General features: G+C 42.7%; 1 protein-coding gene across 2 annotated transcripts in view; it reads right to left on the bottom strand.

Annotated features, from left to right (window-relative positions):
• inpp5d (inositol polyphosphate-5-phosphatase D) overlaps window positions 1–17,731 on the bottom strand; it is a 110,776-nt gene that overhangs the window by 79,413 nt on the left and 13,632 nt on the right. The gene's annotated exons all lie outside the window — the stretch shown is intronic.

Below are 17,731 nucleotides of genomic sequence, written 5' to 3'. Positions count from 1 at the left end.
GCAACTTTCCTGAATGATGGTATTGTGTAGATGGAGCTTTATTGTTTATGTGACCTCTGTTGTACCTGCCCTGCTGATCAGGCTATATTGAAAAGTGTAGCCAGTGAACACACTTCTGTCCAGCAACGACCATTGCGCCTTGATACTCCCAATGAAAAGAAAATGTTTTGCATCTGATTTTTGTCTCAAGTTGTTGAACAATTGTACGGTTTGATGATCAATCGATTCCCACAGTATATTTAGCAGCACACAGAACACACCACAGAGAGACACACCAATCATCACAATCCACCTACTCACAGACCCAGAGTCACAATGCACAGAGTCCAACACTAAAACTCACAGTGGATCCTACCTACATACAGATTCAGGGCCGACCAACACATAGGGACCAGGTTTATTCATACACCAAATCCCATTTCCACAACTCAGTGATGTGGGACCTACGAATATAAACTCCTCTACATCGAGTCATAGAGATGTATAGCATGGAAACAGACCCTTTAGTCCAACCCGTCCATGCCGACCAGATATCCCAACCCAATCTAATCCCATCTGCCAGCACCCGGCCCATATCCCTCCAAACCCTTCCTATTTCATATACCCATCCAAATGCCTCTTAAATGTTGGAATTGTACCAGCCTCCACCACATCCTCTGCGTGAAAAAGTTGCCCCTTAGGTCTGTTTTATATCTTTCCCCTCTCACCCTAAACCTATGCCCTCTAGTTCTGGACTCCCCAACCCCAGGGAGAAGACGTTGCCTATTTACCCTATCCATGCCCCTCATAATTTTGTAAACCTCTATAAGGTCACCCCTCAGCCTCCGACGCTCCAGGGAAAACAGCCCCAGCCTATTCAGCCTCTCCCTATAGCTCAAATCCTCCATTCCTGGCAACATCCTTGTAAATCTTTCCTAAACCCTTTCAAACCACACCTCAGTTCCCAGTTTGATGCAACTTCCTTCTTTCCTGAGGTGGAAGTAATCACCATTGCTGGGACTTCCTGGGATTCCCATACAGAAGGTGAAGCCATGCAGCCAGTCAAACATTACCTGCCAGGAGGTGCCTTTACCTTGAACGTGGCAGGAAGGGTACTGCAAAGAAACGCTTCTCAAGTACACATTTGTCAATGTAACACTACTTCTCAAGAACCAAGCTACATGTCACCTATCCTTAGCCACATCCCACCTTAGAGCTTGTCTAAGGGACTGCTATTCTTCTCCTAATGCTCCACTGTGTCCGAGCTTAGCCATGCCAAGCAATATGCTGCACTGTCCCCACATCAAAACCAAAATGATTGTGACCAATGACATAACCCCCATCCTGCACTACCCCCTGGTCCTTCAACACACTGTCGTCACCTCTCATATGTTGCATTTCCACTGTTCACAATTATTATCGCCCCTGCATCCCAGCACATCACCCAGTCCCCAGAAGTGACTCCCATAACGGTGAGCCCTGATGATCTACCCCTTTAACCTTCACTGAGCTGACCCCAAGAATTGTCCATGACTGGCGTGGACAGACAGCTCTGACTGTTAACCAACCAGACCACTGACTGAAATCTGTGTTGCATTCCAGCTGATTGACCAGGGCACCCCACACTGGCTATAGGAATAATTGTGGCCTACAACCCAGACTGTGGTGATATAGACCCCTTAATCCCTGGCTATCCCAACTATCTAACTATTTTCAAGCACCTGAATTGATACAGGATGTGTTTGACTGTGCTGAGACCTGTTAACTGAAGACTGTCGTCCTTGTCTTGACTGAGGACTAGTCCCCTTAGACTTTGTATTTGTTTCAACCAAGTGGCCATGTCTCAATGTGTTTGCTGTGTATATCATTGACACATGGTATGGGTGTGACATTGACATAGCATATTGCCACACAAATATGTCCAGGCCCTTGATGGGTCACTGCTGACAAGCATCCTGGCTTTGTAACTACACTGAACAGTACAGCAAGACAGATGTTGCCGGAAATGGAGTGTTTGAGTGATACTGAGAGGCTGGATAGGCCAGGACCTTTTCCACTAGAGTATAGGTCATTTAGGGGCGACCTTATAAAAGGCTTATAAAATCATGAGAGGTGTAGAGAAGGTGAACAGCAGGTTGTCTTTTTCAGAGGGTGGGAGATTTGGACACAAGGGGGCATTTATTAAAGTGAGTAATGAAAGATTTAAAAAAAAGACATGAGAGGCAATTTAAAAAAAATACAGAGAGTGGTTCATGTGTGGAATGAACTTCCAGGGGAAGTGGTGGATACAGGTACAGTCACAATGTTTAAAAGACACTTAGATAAGTACATCAATAAGAAAATGTTTGGAGGGAAATGGACTAACTGCAGGTTAGTGGGACTAGTCTAGTTTGTGATAATGGTTATTTTTTAGATTACTTACAGTGTGGAAACAGGCCCTTTGGGCCAACAAATCCACACCGACCCGCCGAAGCGCAACCCACCCATACCCCTGCATTTACCCTTTACCTAACACTACAGGCAATTTAGCATGGCCAATTCACCTGACCCACACATCTTTGGACTGTGGGAGGAAACCGGAGCACCCGGAGGAAACCCACGCAGACACAGGGAGAACGTGCAAACTCCAAACAGTCAGTCGCCTCAGTCAGGAATTGAACCCGGGTCTCAGGCGCTGTGAGGCAGCAGTGCTAACCACTGTGCCACCATGCCGCCCACTGAGTGGACTGGTTGGACTGAGGATCTGTTTCCCTGCTGTATGACTCTAAGTGTTGTGAGACTTCAAGCTTTGGCTGAGGAAACAAAGCATGATAAAAGGCAAGGCAGAGATGCTGTGAATATCCAAGTAGACACCAAGTGAGAGTGCAAGCAAGGAGCTCCAAGATTCGCCCCGGTCAAATCTGAGAGATAAGGCCTGTCCGTGTGAAAAGCATTACAATGACAAGTGCCAGGTTGCTCTGACGTGCAGGATTAAGAGATGTAGCATGAGGGGTTTGAAGAGGTTGTTCTGTGTCTGATGCCAGTGATTATGGGTGGAGTATGCTGGCAGTCACTGCACATGGCGTGTGTCCTGATGTGGTGACTACTGTCCAAGATGGGTGCCCAGAGGAGCAAGCACGTGATCATAAATTCGGAACATGTAGACTCTGGTCCCAGGCTAGGCTGAGACCAGAGGCCAAACTAAGGTCACAGACAATGATTAAAATGTGTTCCTGGAGGGTGCAGCACATGACATGCCCCCATGCTGGAGTCAGTCAATCCATCCATCCTTGTAATGCACTGCGTTCCTACACCAACTGGAAAGCAAGAAATCACATTACCCAATTGGATGATGCTTAGCTTTTCTAAAGCGCAACATGTAAATTTTTTAAAAAATCAATCAATTAATCTCCCTTAAACATCCCGGTGATGTTTTTCTAGGGTGGCACAGGAGACTGTTCAGCTGCAGATCGGATCTTCAACTCCTAGAGGGTCCAGACCAAATCCTTGAGGGTCAGCACAATTTCCAAGCAAACACTGACACCGCAGTCTACAATCAAATTAATACGTATGACTAAGGCTTACCTCAAGCAAGATACAAACTGCTTCTTTAAACCATACAGTGTAAATTGAAATAATGAGTTCCTGTCTGAGCTACCAAACATTACTCTCGACATTCAAGAAATCTTCCTCCTCCTACTATCTGCCTCTGCCACATACACGCATCTCTCCTTGCCCCAGCTTTCTACATCTCTCTCATGCCCCAAGAAGAAAAATCCATAGCTCGAATTGCAACAGGATGTGTCCCACCACAGAAAGCACAGACAGGCTTTCAGTGAAGTGCACTTTGGGCTAAAGTGAGAAACAGCCACCCTCGGACAACGGAACTATTGAGTGGGATGAACAGCCGTAGGGCACAGACGGCTGTGTGTCGCTCTCAGCAGGGAGAACATGGGTGAACTTGAATAAAAGGAACCAAACATTTTAGCTAAAATTTTCATCAAGCAGGGAGGAGTGTCAGCCCAAGGAGGACAGCAACAGAGGACTGAATTGTTCCATTCCGGCAGAAACAGTGGGCGTTATTTCCCATCAATTTTGAACAGTGGTCAGAGGAACAATGTTCAGTTCAGAAACAAGCCTCAACATTAGCATCAGGGGCATGTGAATGCCAACTGTGAACGAACTGCAGCTTTGGGCAGACAACAGGGCCTGGATATTAAAACCCTCAGAATAGTTGAAGACTGAAGGTGGGAAGGAATTTCAGATTATTGAAATCCTGGTGAAGAAGCCACTAAGAGTAGGAAGGGGGTGCAATCAGTTTTAAGGCTGCTGTTCAGCATCAAGCAGGGTCTTAATCAGCCAACCCAAACGTTTCCACAGTCAACAGAGGCCCTTTTAACTGAAAGAGTCACTGGAATGCTGGCCTGAAGCATTTTCCAACAGCAGGGTCAATCTCTTACAAAATAATTGTGTTTCGTTCCCCATGCAGTCAGCTGGGGCTCAGTGGCAGCTCTTATGCAGTAGAATCAGAAACCCATAGTTTCAAATCTGATAGACTGGAACACTTAATCACTTCCAATGTAATACTGAAGGAGTGCTCGGTCTTTTGAGTGAGGCGTCCTATGAAAGCCCACACCAACATTAGAGAGCCTGCAGCGCTTGGTCAAAGATCAGCCAGTCAGATCTTCCTGACCAATATTTATCACTGAACCAATAACCCTATCAGCAAACAGATGATCTAGTTACGATCTTGTGAAGCTTTGCTGTCCACCATTTGACCACTGTTTCCCTAATTACAACACTTCGAAATGACTTCTTCAGCTAGAAAATGGTTGGGACAATTATATTTTCTTGTCGAGTCTGCAAACAGCTAGGAACTATGATTTGGAGATTAGGAACTAATTAGCCAGGAACCAACTGTTACATATAAATGTGTCTCACATTAACAGATGCCACAGCGAGTTCTGTGAGTTTAAACAGGTAACTGGCCTAAAGCAGTCTGTTCAGCAGGCAGCCCCTCCAGCTATATTAAACATGAAGACCTCGAACCTTTCCAATTTTAATGTGTAATTTTTACCGCAAAAAGAACCAGAAAGCTAAAAAGGAGAGAAAGTCTGGAGAAACTAAATAGGTCTGGCAGCATCTGTGGAGACAGGAACTGTTAACATTTTGCATCTAATAATAATCTTCAGATTATCATTCAAGTCACATTGGTCTTGAGCTGTTAACTCTACTTCTCTCACCGCAGATGCTGACAGATCTGTTGAGTCTCTCTCGAATATTTTTAATTGTATACAGATTTCCATTATCCACAACATTTTGCTTATGTGACAGCTGAGCTGAGATTGCCTAAAGGGCCATATAAAGTAGAATCTTTAATTTCCCTTAAAAAAAGTAAAAGTCATTTCAATAGCTTGCGAAGATTATCTGGGATAGCTGACTTAAAGCAACTACTTAAAGACTCAGTTTCATAAAGTAAAAGGCATTGGAAAAATCCCATTAATATAACTAGAAGTACTGTTAGCAGGATTCCATGTTTTAAAAAAGCTTTAGAAAGGATAATGTTAAAACAGCTGAGGGACTGGAAAACATGGGTAATATCAGTCAGTCATGAGAAGGGACAACATTCATTAGTGCCCTCCCTGCTGCTGTTAAGCGTTGAACCTCCCTATTGCCACTAATTTAAATGAGCAATCAGAGTTTATCGGAGAGAGGATATTTACTTGACAAGTGTCTGCTTGCATTGAAGTATTTGAATAATCTACACAATGAATTTTGCAAAATATGCAAATGAAGCTCCCAGAAGGGAAAAGTGTGAAGGCGGTAGATGAGACGTATTGGTCCAACGCATCTTATTTGCTTCAGAATAGACAGCCAGTGCAACCTGTAGCTAATTATTGCTATCTTTCTTAAAGATGCTTTTCCTTCTGAGCTGTAACCTATGTAAACAGATAAAGTGCAAAATGCTGAGCAGTTGTATCAGGAGAAATAAAATGAGCGCTTTTGAACGCTGTTGACTTTTTATTTCAGAAAATCACATTTTGGGATCTATACAAGTAATTTGAGACATGATTTGCCAAGCGTAAGATGTTTTGTAACGTAGTTCCTAAAGCTCGGCACCATTTTCACATTCCATATCTAGAGTAAGTAGACTAAGTGATAGAAATCAATTCCTATGATTATTCAACAACTCTTATGTTTCTATGGAAGAGATGTGCTGGCCTAGTGCATATAACATAACGCATTGAGCTTACTGCTAAAACCACAGACAGCACAACTAATTTATCCTGCAGTAGAAGCCAAAGTACTTCAGAGGAAGTGAAATGTAACCCATACATTGCTCCAGTTAAACCACAACTTGAGAGCTATAATCAGTTCTGTTCATCATGATATCAGGGAGCTACTCCTTTTAGAGTATAGTCAAGCAACAAGGCTGAGCAGTTTCAGCCTAGGCTGCTCCGAGGGTAGGGTTAGTACAGGAAGAGATATGGCTGGCCAAACAACCACTTTCTGTGTTCAAATGTCTTTGATATAAGCCGGGGTGATTCGATCTTGAAGATATCTACTGCTACAGGGGCTGAGTTATGAGGAAAGATGAAAGAATGTTAAGCTTTCTGGCTTTAAGAGGAGATACACAAGAATGATGTAAATAATTGTTTTATGCACTCTGTTTAAATCCAAAGATTACGGTCATTGAATTAGAGGTAGGCCATTTCAGGGTAAGACAAAGAGAAATTTCTTCACTCAGAGAGTGGTCCAAATACGGAATTTTAACCACATAAAGCTGTGGAGGACAAGCCATGGAATGTATTTAAGAAATAGATTTCTAGACACTAAAGACATCAACAAGTGTGGAGAGAGGAAGGATTATGGCACTGAGATAGAGGATTAGCCATGATTACATTGAATGACAGAGCATTAATTACTGGATCGAGTGATCTATTCAATTTCTTATCTTTTCTGTTTCTATACACTGAAACTTTCATTGGTAACTTCAAAGTAAATCAGTTATTTTTAACCCTACGGCCACTTGTCATAACTAAATTATTAATTTTAATTAAGATAAAACTCAACTTGTAGTGCAAAGAGTGTTGTTTAACATTCAACTCCTTCCCATTTCTTACTGTTTCCTGTGGTGCTTCACTCAGACTGCACTCGATAGTTGGTCTCACTCTGATATATTTTTCACTTAGTTGGCTTCTGTCCAAAACTTTATTCTTGGATTCTGATCGTATTGCATGGGTAGTGTACCAGCCATCAACTTCTTGTGTCCGGGCAGTCATTTCCCATGTGAACCCAGAGGCACTGAGCGTTGGTGAGGTTCCATACTAAATCTCGTTCCAATGCTCAGCCACATCATGGGGCACAAACCCTGACTGCGATTTCCCTCCGAGAGCACCAGCACTAAATGTCACATCTTTACTGCACCGACGCCCGGCCTGTCTCGATTCTGGGATCGTTGATTGACATACAACATGACTGGCTCTGGTTATTAGCCAGGAAGCCTGCAGAGGGAGCTGACCTGTTTCCTTCTGTGTTTCAGCTAACGATTTGGTTGGTGACAACAGCTAAGCAACTTGTTCCATTCAATTCCACAGATGTGTTTTTAAATCCTGACATCTCTCGCAGGTTCTACTCTGATGATCCTGGTCAAGGTCTTCTTGTTATTATGGATGTGTGTGTTTAGATGGTTACTTTCTGAGAAGCTGGTTAAAAACTCCAAAAATGTTGGAGGGATTGGAGAGCGTTGCTTCCTGTTAGAAAACTAGCAGACGAAGTTGGTCTGAATTCTGGCTCACACAAATAGCCTCTACAATTAATATTTCACATAGTCTGATTTGTACACTGGCTCTCAGTTGTTTTCTGTCACTGGCTTTTGGCCTACCAGTTAGTATACTGTACCACGAGTTTAGTCTTAGTAACCTGGGTTGCAGCAATAATTTAAAAAAACATGGTCACACTGCCTGACTGTGCAGTAGTCCCAGGACCATTGATTAGCAGCTTAGTCAGTCCTGAACAGTCACAAGCAGGCACACTCTATTTAACAACTTGAGGGTGAAAGTGGAAAATAAAATAGTATTTATATAGCACCTTTCACAACTTGAGACATTATTTTTAGATTAGACTCCCTACAGTGTGGAAACAGGCCCTTCGGCCCAACAAGTCCACACCGACCCGCCGAAGCACAACCCACCCATACCCCTACATATACCCCTTACCTAACACTACAGGCAATTTAGCATGGCCAATTCACCTGACCCACACATCTTTGGACTGTGGGAGGAAACCGGAGCACCCGGAGGAAACCCACGCAGACACGGGGAGAACGTGCAAACTCCACACAGTCAGTCGCCTGAGGCGGGAATTGAACCCAGGTCTCTGGCTCTATGAGGCAGCAGTGCTAACCACTGTGCCACCGTGCCACCCATTATGTTGACTGTAGGCACACAGTGTAGTGTTTTTGAAGTCCAGTCATTGGTGTGGAACTGCATTAACCAAATTACACAGACAACAAGGAGACATTGAGCAGAGAACCTGTATGGTGTTGATGGCAGAGAGGAAACAATATTGGCCAATGCCAAGGCACCTCCGATGTTCCCTTGATGCACTTCCCACCCAAAGCACAACTCTTCAGACAGTGCAGCACTCCCTCAGTGTCGCACTGGGAGTGTCAGCCTGAATAATGCATTCAGCAAACCAGTACATGAGTTGAATCTACCACCTTACAACACAAAGCACTAGCCAAGCCATGGCTGACAAAGATTACGAGCAGCCTGTGACAAACTTGCCCATTTGACTCTTGCAGAACTGTGAGTGAACTATGAAGATGTTTGGTGCTGATTGCCAAATAACCAGCAGTGTCATGCAGGCTCACATAAAACACATGGGACAGAGGTGGCTGCTATACAGTGGGGATTAATTTTAGATCTCACAACAAGCTGTGGTTACAGAAAGAGGAACAGCAAACAAAAGTACAACTGCAACAGAGGTTAAAAAACCTGCTACAAAAGTTTGGCATCCACTCAGAGATCAAGCTTCCCTTCATATTAGATAGAACTTAAAAGAAAAAACAAAATTTGGCAACGCTTTAAATCAATCTTTAAATACATTATATCAGCTTTGAGGCTTAAAAGCTTTGTGATTTTTGACAAGCCCATTTCAAACTGATGCCAAGATATGTGTGACAGAAAGAGATCTTATTTATTTTTTCAGGTTATTTGTTTTGAAGGGTTTAAAATGGAGGTGTCGCCCTCACCACTACGTACAAAATGGCCGACTAAAGCTTCAATCCACAGTAAACAGTTCATTGCTATAAAAGGTTCTCAATGGTTGCCAAGTGACGAGTTGAAAGATTTTAAAATATACTGCTCAACAGATGGAGACAGAGTGTCAGATTACTAGATGTGGAGAGTATTTTTCCAAAGAGCTAATCAAATTGGTGTCCGTTGTTTGATTGAAGTTTGGTGTCACTGTCACAGACCAAGTTGCCATTGACATTCTACATGAATGTACCTTCAAAGCAGTGTACTTAAAATTTGAGAAGAATCATCTTTAAAAATCCAGGACGTCGTCTTCAGCTTTTATGTGAAAAAGCGGAGGGCATTCTTGGAAGTGACGCTACATATTAATGTTTTCAAGCTTATAATTGCTAGAAATTTCTTTCTTGATTCTCCCGTTGGCTGTAATAACCTAAATTTCTACCAACGTGATTTACATGGCTTAATATTTGGCCAGTCCTTTTGCTTTAATATAAACATTATGTCTATGAATAAAACTGAATAGGTAATTGAGCCTGCATTCAGAAAGTTAATATTGTTGGATTTTCATTCTCACTAAGTCAATAGGCAAACGTGGTGACCATGCCACAAATTATTCATAATCAGTTTGGGTCCTGTGGTTAAATCTGCATTACCCATAGGACTAAGGCAACGAATAAACTAATGGACTCAAGTCTCACCAAATTGACTGCATTGACAAAAAGTGTTGGAGACAAAGCTTCACCTGTCACTCTGACTATTTGCAATATTTAGTTTAAGAAAAAGGCAATTTGAAATTTAATTCACTCAACATTAAACCAATGCCAAAAAGTGTGGCGCCGAAAAAGCACAGCAGGTCAGGCAGCATCCAAGGAGCAGGAGAGTCGACGTTTTGAGCATAAGTCCTTCATCAGGAATGTTTGGGGGTGGGGGGGGGGGGGGTTGGGGGGCACGGTGGAAGGTAGCTGGGAATACAATTGGTAGGTGAAGAAGGGGGGGCGGTGATGGTAAGAGGTCAGAGCTGAGGGTGGAGCGGATAAGTGGGAAGGAAGATGAACAGGTGGGACAGTTCAAGAGGGTAGTGCAGAGTTGACCTCATCTCCCCTCCCCCACCTTATCCCAGATCTAACCCTCCAATTCAGCACTCTTGAACTGTCCTACTTGTCCATCTTCCTTCCTTCCCACCTATCTGCTCCACCCTCTGCTCTGATCTATCACAGTCAACCCCCTCCCCCACCAGCTCCATCTACCTATAACTCCCCTCCCATTTATCTCTCAGTCCCAAATTCCTGATGAACACCTTATGCTCGAAATGTCAACTCTCCTGCTCCTCGGATGCTGCCTGACCTGCTGTGCTTTTCCAGCACCAGACTTTCTGACTCTGATCTCCAGCATCTGCGGACCTCACTTTCTCCTAGTCGATTAATGGCATCATTCACTAATTTTACATCTTGTCTAAATGTTACTTCACATCAATTTCAATGGAGGTTGAAATCAGGCAGGATTTTACTCACATCCTGACAGGCATCAGATTGAAATGACTGCCAAGTGTGAGAGCATGTATGACATCAGGTTAAATTCTGCTGCAATTGTGTGGGCTTACACATAAATTATCAAGAGAACTGGCGGATAGCTATTTGTAGACTAAATCACACTAATTCAAGATTTAACCCATAAACGACTTTGGGGTGGGGCTAGTGGCAAGAAAGCTGAGCATTAATTGCTGGGGTGGGAATTGTAGGAAGAAATCAATGTTGGGATGATGTTTCAGCAGGAATTCTGTTCTTTCAGGACCATACACACTCAGGTTGTGCAATGATGCGATTCATGGAGGAATAGCTCACAAACTCTCTAAGGGCTTTTAAGGGTACAAGGCATCCACTCTGATCAAAGAGTATTTTGGACGACCAGCTAGTGTCTACCATGTATGAGGACATTGGTAAGAAGTAATTGAGGGTCTTTTGGAGCCCACATGGCTAAGTTGGCAGTGCCCGGCACTGGACGCTCAGAAATGAGATCACTGTGTGAGGAAGACTCAGTAATGCAAACACACAAAGTAGGCAGGTCGCCAATATTCCAGAACACCACTGGTGACAGAGCAAACACACTGGCTCTCTGCCGGAAGTGGAGCAGAGACAGAGTTATCTCAGAGCACAGTGTAGAGGCACAGCAGACCGTGATGGAGGGGCAGTTCAATGCTCTTCACTAGTAACCAAGCGCTGCTTGCAAGTCACACTCCTATCACACTACAGGAAAGGGTTTCCAAAGTCTTGGCTCTACCAAACTGTAGGTATACCCCACCCCTGTGCCAGTGGGAGGAGATAGCAGAATGGTCTATTCTATAGAGCAATAATGGGAATCTTGCTTGTCTGGGCATCTTGCTTTGAAGACTCCTAAAGACAGGTCTCTCATTGGTTTCTGAATTAGCTTTCAATCTCAAACGTACTCCAGGTATCTGCTATTCTATAAGTAAACGATTCAAGCTTTATGATTAGATTACAGTTGAACCTCCTCTCAGCTATCCATTATTTTATGTAAAAACTGTAAATACATAGAATACTCTAAATTGCTCACAGGTTCACTTGAGCGCATATAAAGCAACAGTCTCTGAAAATGTAGATTGCTGTGTTGGGAAGTGTGTTACAAGGTTTCAGTCTGTAAATAAGCACAAGACTGAGTAAAATGTTGTCTGCAATGCAAACCTTCAAAAACTGGGCTTTCTGGACTATAACGCAAACTGCAAGGACTCTATTAAAGTCAGACCCCTTGAGGATCTATTTGATTGTCAATTAGGACATTATAGGAACTATGAAATAGACTATAGGCAGTTTATAGGAAATCTGGGATATATTCGCAAGAAAGCTGAGGGATCACAAAATTAATTGAAGAATGAAAGAAACAAGAAACATACTTAGAAAGAATAACTGAAAGGTTTTGTTTTTATTTTAAAAGGATTTGCACGAAAGGGTTAAACTCCACTGGGTGAATTTTGTTCAGCTGCAGACTACACCAGCTTTTCTGAATACAGAGCCACCTCTTCCTCTTTTACAGAGGCTTTTGCAGAGCTGCTTAGCCTCGAGTTCTCAGTAACTTCTGCAAAAAAGCTGAAGCAGAAAGGAGTTCCTAGTGAAGTCTAGCTGAGAGTGCAAGCTCTGATGTATGAGGGAACGTGCCTTGCTCTCTGTGTTACAGTCAAACAAGGAAATACCAAAAAAATGCATCAATGGTCACAACATGTTCAGGGACTGGCCAATGTAACTTCATCATTGAAATAAACCCAGATTTATCAGTTACAACAGGGTGTTTCTGTAGTTCAGATCATTTTTCAGAGGCTAAACTATATATTGCTAAATCAGCTCTCTGAGTATATCAGCTTTAAAATCTTCCATTAAATATTCACAATAGTGTTTAAAGAGATGGCGTATTCAAGATCAGGAAATGTCAGAAGTTGTGGCTTGTGACCTAAAAGGTCCTCCTGGTATCAATCTACACTGCAGAGTTACACTGTCACAATGCCCGCAGACTCTGCTGGGACCTGCACACCCCAAGGCTTGTATTGGGATGCTCTTGTGGAAGAATAGACCAGCAACTCCAAAGGGTAAAACCAAAAGAACTGTGGGTGCTGGAAGTCAGAAATGAAAACAGAAACTGCTGGAGAAACTCAGCACGTCGAGCAACATCTGTTAGAGAGAAAGTAAGAGTTAATGTTTCAGGTCCAGTGACCCTTCCTCAGCTCCAAAGCCGTTGATAAATGGAGGAGTAGGGGCTCAGGAGCAAGTGATACAGTTTCCCACGGCAGAAGCGCCCACTCATAGGCCCTCAGTTTGGAGCATCTGAGTGATGGAAAAAAGTTGAAGATGGGGACCCATCCGAGTCCCAGCTTAGTTTAAGGACCTTATCCCTAGCCAAATGGGAGAGTGGGACCCAATCATTATCCTTCTAAAGCTGCCCCTTCCCAGAGTGATGTTCAGATTGTAACTTCCTGTTCTCTGGAGCAGAGAATCTCTGCTATCCTCCATCTGATGATGACAAATTTAGGGAAGGGGAGGGTGGTTGTGAAATCCCTAAGGGACAATGCAGGAGGGAACAACACAACCATTGATAAAGTACAGTTGCAGTTCAACACAGAGCAACGTGAGACTGCAGACTGAGAAAAGGAAAGTGAATTGAAGTGGGTTGAAAAGTGATCAGATAACTAATAGAAAAGGCTGTCCATCTTCCTTCCTATCTATCCACTCCACCCTCCTCTCCAACCTATCACCATTACCCCTACTTTCATCTACCTACCACACTCTCAGTTACCTTCCCCCTCCAGCCCCATTTCCCCTCCCATTTATCTCACCACCCCCTTGGCTCACAGCCTTATTCCTGATGAAGGGCTTTTGCCCCGAAACGTCGATTCCCCTGCTCCTCGGATGCTGCCTGACCTGCTGTGCTTTTCCAGCACCACACTCTCAAACCTAACAGAATATGACAGAGAGAGATTGAGAGGAGCAGATTGATAGATTTCAAGGCTAGAGTGGAGCAGAGCAGAAGCCTTAAGTAGCAAACTGGGAGATGCGGTTTCACATTTTGAGCAGAATGGGAAGTGATGTTAAAATTGTACTAGACATTGGTTGGGCTTCAGTTGTATTGTAGACCATTCTAACCACCACATTACAGCAAGGGTAAGCAGATCCAATACAATTATAACAGGAATGAGAGGCTATAAACATGAAGAAAGTTTACAGAAATCAGGGCATTTTCAATTGCAGCACAGTTTAGAGAAATCCAGGAAAGGGACTTTCAGAAGACAAATACTGAAAGGCAGAAGTTAGATTGATTATTGTATATGGGCCAACAACTGTGTATTTAAAACAGTTTTCACAAATAGACATTAGGCAGGAGATACAATATGTTTGAACTGACATTGGATATAGCTTTTGAAAAAGTTGAATGTACAAGAGAGAAAGCAGAGAGAAATGGGATTAGACAATTTCAGTCAAAGATCCAGTACAGGTAAAATGGGTTGGAATAAATAAAAATTAAGTATTTGGAACAAAATAGATGAATTAACAGCACAAAAATAAGGTATGATCTTAGAGCCGTACAGAGACATGGTCACAATGACATTAAAGGTGGGAACTAAGTATTCAGAGGTATGTGAATGTTTAAAAGTACAAGCAGAAAGACAAGAGTGGTGAGGGTATGGGATGGAGTGAGTACAATGGCAAGAAATGGCTTAATGGTTAGCACTACTGCTTCATGATGCTAGGAACCCGGGTATGACTCCACCCACAGGTGACTGTTTGCGTAGAGTTTGCACATTCTCACCATATCTGCGTGAGTTTCCTCCAAGTGCTCGGTTTTCTTTCCACGGTCCAAAGATGCGCGGGTTAGTTGGATTGTCTGTGGGAAATGCAGGGGTAGGGAAGGTGGGACGTTCTTTGGAGGGTCGGTGTGGACTCAATGAACCAAATGGCCTGCTTCCACACTGTTGGGATTCAATGATTCTATGGAATTATTATTGATTGGAAGAATTGATATGCATAGGGTGAAGAAATAAAGAAAAACTGGGGAGATGACACTCATTGACATAGTCAATAGGCCCCCTGACAGCAGCTATACATCAGGAGATAATGAGGTCATCTAAAATAGGCAGTACGTTAATCATAAACAGTTTTAGTCTTAGTGTAGATTGGAATGGTCAGATTGAGATGGCAGACATGAGGAAGATTTTACAAACTGCATTTGGGACAATTTCCTAGAACAACACATTGGGGACCAATCAGGGGTCAGGCGAGTTTGGGTCTGGTGATGTGTAATAAGGCAGGTTTAATATATGTCAGATTAAAAGATTCCCTCAGAAACAGGAACAACATGGTAGGGTCTAGCATTCACCTTGAAAGGAAGGAACTAGGTTCAGAAATAATTGTGCTAAGTTCAAATAAGGACAGTTAACAAGGGACAAGGAAGTGGAGTGGGAGAGGAGTTTAGCAAAGAGATGTTGAGGAACAATGGCAGACTTTTAATAAAATGGTTTACAGTAAAAGACCTCTCCCAGTGAGAAAGGTGGATTCCAGGAATGGGATAAGCTGACCATAGTTAACTAGGGAATAAAAGGATCGCATCAAACTGAAAGAAAAATCATACAATGTGGTGAAGATTAGTGGTAAGTCAGGGGATTGGGGCAGTTTTAAAAATCAAAACACAATCAAAAAATTGTAAAGAAGGAGATCAACTTTGTGGGTGAACTTGCAAGTAAAGGAGAAATTGATTCTCTCTGAAGGTAATGAATCTATAGAATGCTTTTGCCACACAAGGCTGTAGAGGCTGAGTCAGGATGTTCAAGACAGGTCCTAATCAGTAAGAGAATCAAGGATTATGGAGGAAAGACGGGAAAATGAAGTTGAAGATGATCAAATTGACCATGATTTCATAGAATGATGGAGCACATTTGATGGGCTGAATGGCCTACTTCCGTTCCTTCATCTTACAGTCATAAATCATCCCCAGGTTTTATTTATTGAGAATCAAGCATATTAATGAGTATTAAGAGTATACTTGGGTGCAGTCAGATATCTACGTTTATATATGTATACCCCAGTTTGGTGAAGCAGAGCAGGTGATAACTTGGAGAGAGCTCAGAATAGAAACCTCTACCATGTAGCTTCACTGAATTGGCAGCCAAGCTAATCATGAATGAAGAATCAGCTTGAACTAGCCATCCAGCAGGACAATTAAAGAGCCGAGGGAAGTTTCCTTCACAGCCCAGAGCACATTCCCCAGCCAAATTCAGGCCAGAATCACTCTTCATCCCAGTTCATAGTTCATATTTTAGTCATGCCAACACCTTCCCAAATCCTAATAGTAGAAGCTCAATTACGTCCACCAGCCTGTCTCGCTTTACAATCGCATTGGCTTTTGTTTCCCTTGGTGCAATGTCATGGTCAATTGAATTGTTTGTTATAATTAAATTGAGCAACTCTTTATTCCCACCAAAATTACTCTATGATTTTGTTTGTGCTTCCCTTTGTACATGCACCATTTGGAATTGAATGGACAATGTTTACATATCGATTTGCTGTGTCAACCATCACATTGCAATTACAGGCTCTAGCCACCGAGTGGTATGTTGGAGTGAGTTTCTGAATTCTATCTCCCAACTCCATTGACATCATCAGCACAGATGAAAAATGGTTTCAACACATTATGAGCAGCTACTGAGAGTTCAACTGCATCTGAATTTGGCTCAACTCTGGCCAACTCTCATCTCTTGAATCAAAACAAAGGTGAATTCAGGACAAAATCCAGGCTGACATGTCAGTACAGTACTGAGGGAGTGCTGCATTGTTGAAAATGCTACCTTTCAGCTGAGACATTGAACTGAGGCATCTGCCCTCCCAGCTAGACATAAAATGTGCCACACCACTATTTCAAAAGAGGGATTTTCCCTCGTGCACAGGTAAATATTTATCCCTCAAAGTAACATCTTGAAACGTCAGTCATTATCACATTGCTGTTGGAGAGAATTTGAGGTGTACAAAATCGCTACCTTGTTTCCTATGACACAAGAGGGACCGTGCATAATTAGGTGCAAAGCTCATTGGGAATCCCTAAGGATATGAAAGATGCTTAACGAAAGCAAGTGTTTTTTGTTAATATTTTACAATTGGGTGCTGCTGATGCAGAGTTTTGGGAGTCAGGAGCACATTTCAAGAGTTAAATACTACATGGTAAAATTGAGTGCTTGCAGTGCTGCTATCCTTCCTGCAATAAACTCACACTGACATCTGACTCTGGGGAGCTCGTCACTTTCTCAGATCTCACCCACATGGTCATTAATTCAATGTGTTGACAGGACTTGTATGCATGCGCCTTTTCTGTATACAATAATGTATCCAATGATGTAGAGCTACTTCATAAACAGGGACTAAAAATTATCATTGTCCTCTAATTCAATTCTCAGTTCATGAGGATCATGCAAATCTTCTCTCTTTCATTCGTTCACCTACCCATGGATCCTAAAGTAAACACTTCAAACATGGAATAAGAGCTAAAATAGCTCACTCAGCTGATTCCCTCCATAGCTTTTCTTGTCAAAGTTTCCACCCAATCTCCCATAGGACACATACACACAGAGAAACAACCAAAAGAAAAATGGAAAATAAAAAAAACAAATACTGGAAATGCTCAGCAGGTCTGCCAGTGGAGAGAGAAATAGAATGCAATGAGTAGAATGTGTATTTTTTTCAATATTAGGGCCTCTGATTTTGAAGAAGTCCATATCCAATTGGCAACTTGAACTGTATTCAATTCCAAATGGCTACTACCAGACGCACTGAGCATTTCCAGCACTTTGTTTTTATTTCAGATTACCAGCAGCTGTGGTGTTTTATTTTTGTCAAAATTGATAAAGCCTCCTCTCAAACCGTTTGCCACAAAAAGCACCAGAGCATTGATTCAGTATCGCAACCCAGCATTTCCACTCTGGAAACCCCACTCCAGAGATGGCACATTCTCAGTTTTAGCAGCTA

Source organism: Hemiscyllium ocellatum, chromosome 13 (assembly GCF_020745735.1).
Source record: "Hemiscyllium ocellatum isolate sHemOce1 chromosome 13, sHemOce1.pat.X.cur, whole genome shotgun sequence".
Classification (NCBI taxonomy): domain Eukaryota; kingdom Metazoa; phylum Chordata; class Chondrichthyes; order Orectolobiformes; family Hemiscylliidae; genus Hemiscyllium; species Hemiscyllium ocellatum.
The sequence above is the reverse complement of the archived record's forward strand: the minus strand, read 5'-3'. Positions and strand labels throughout refer to the sequence as shown.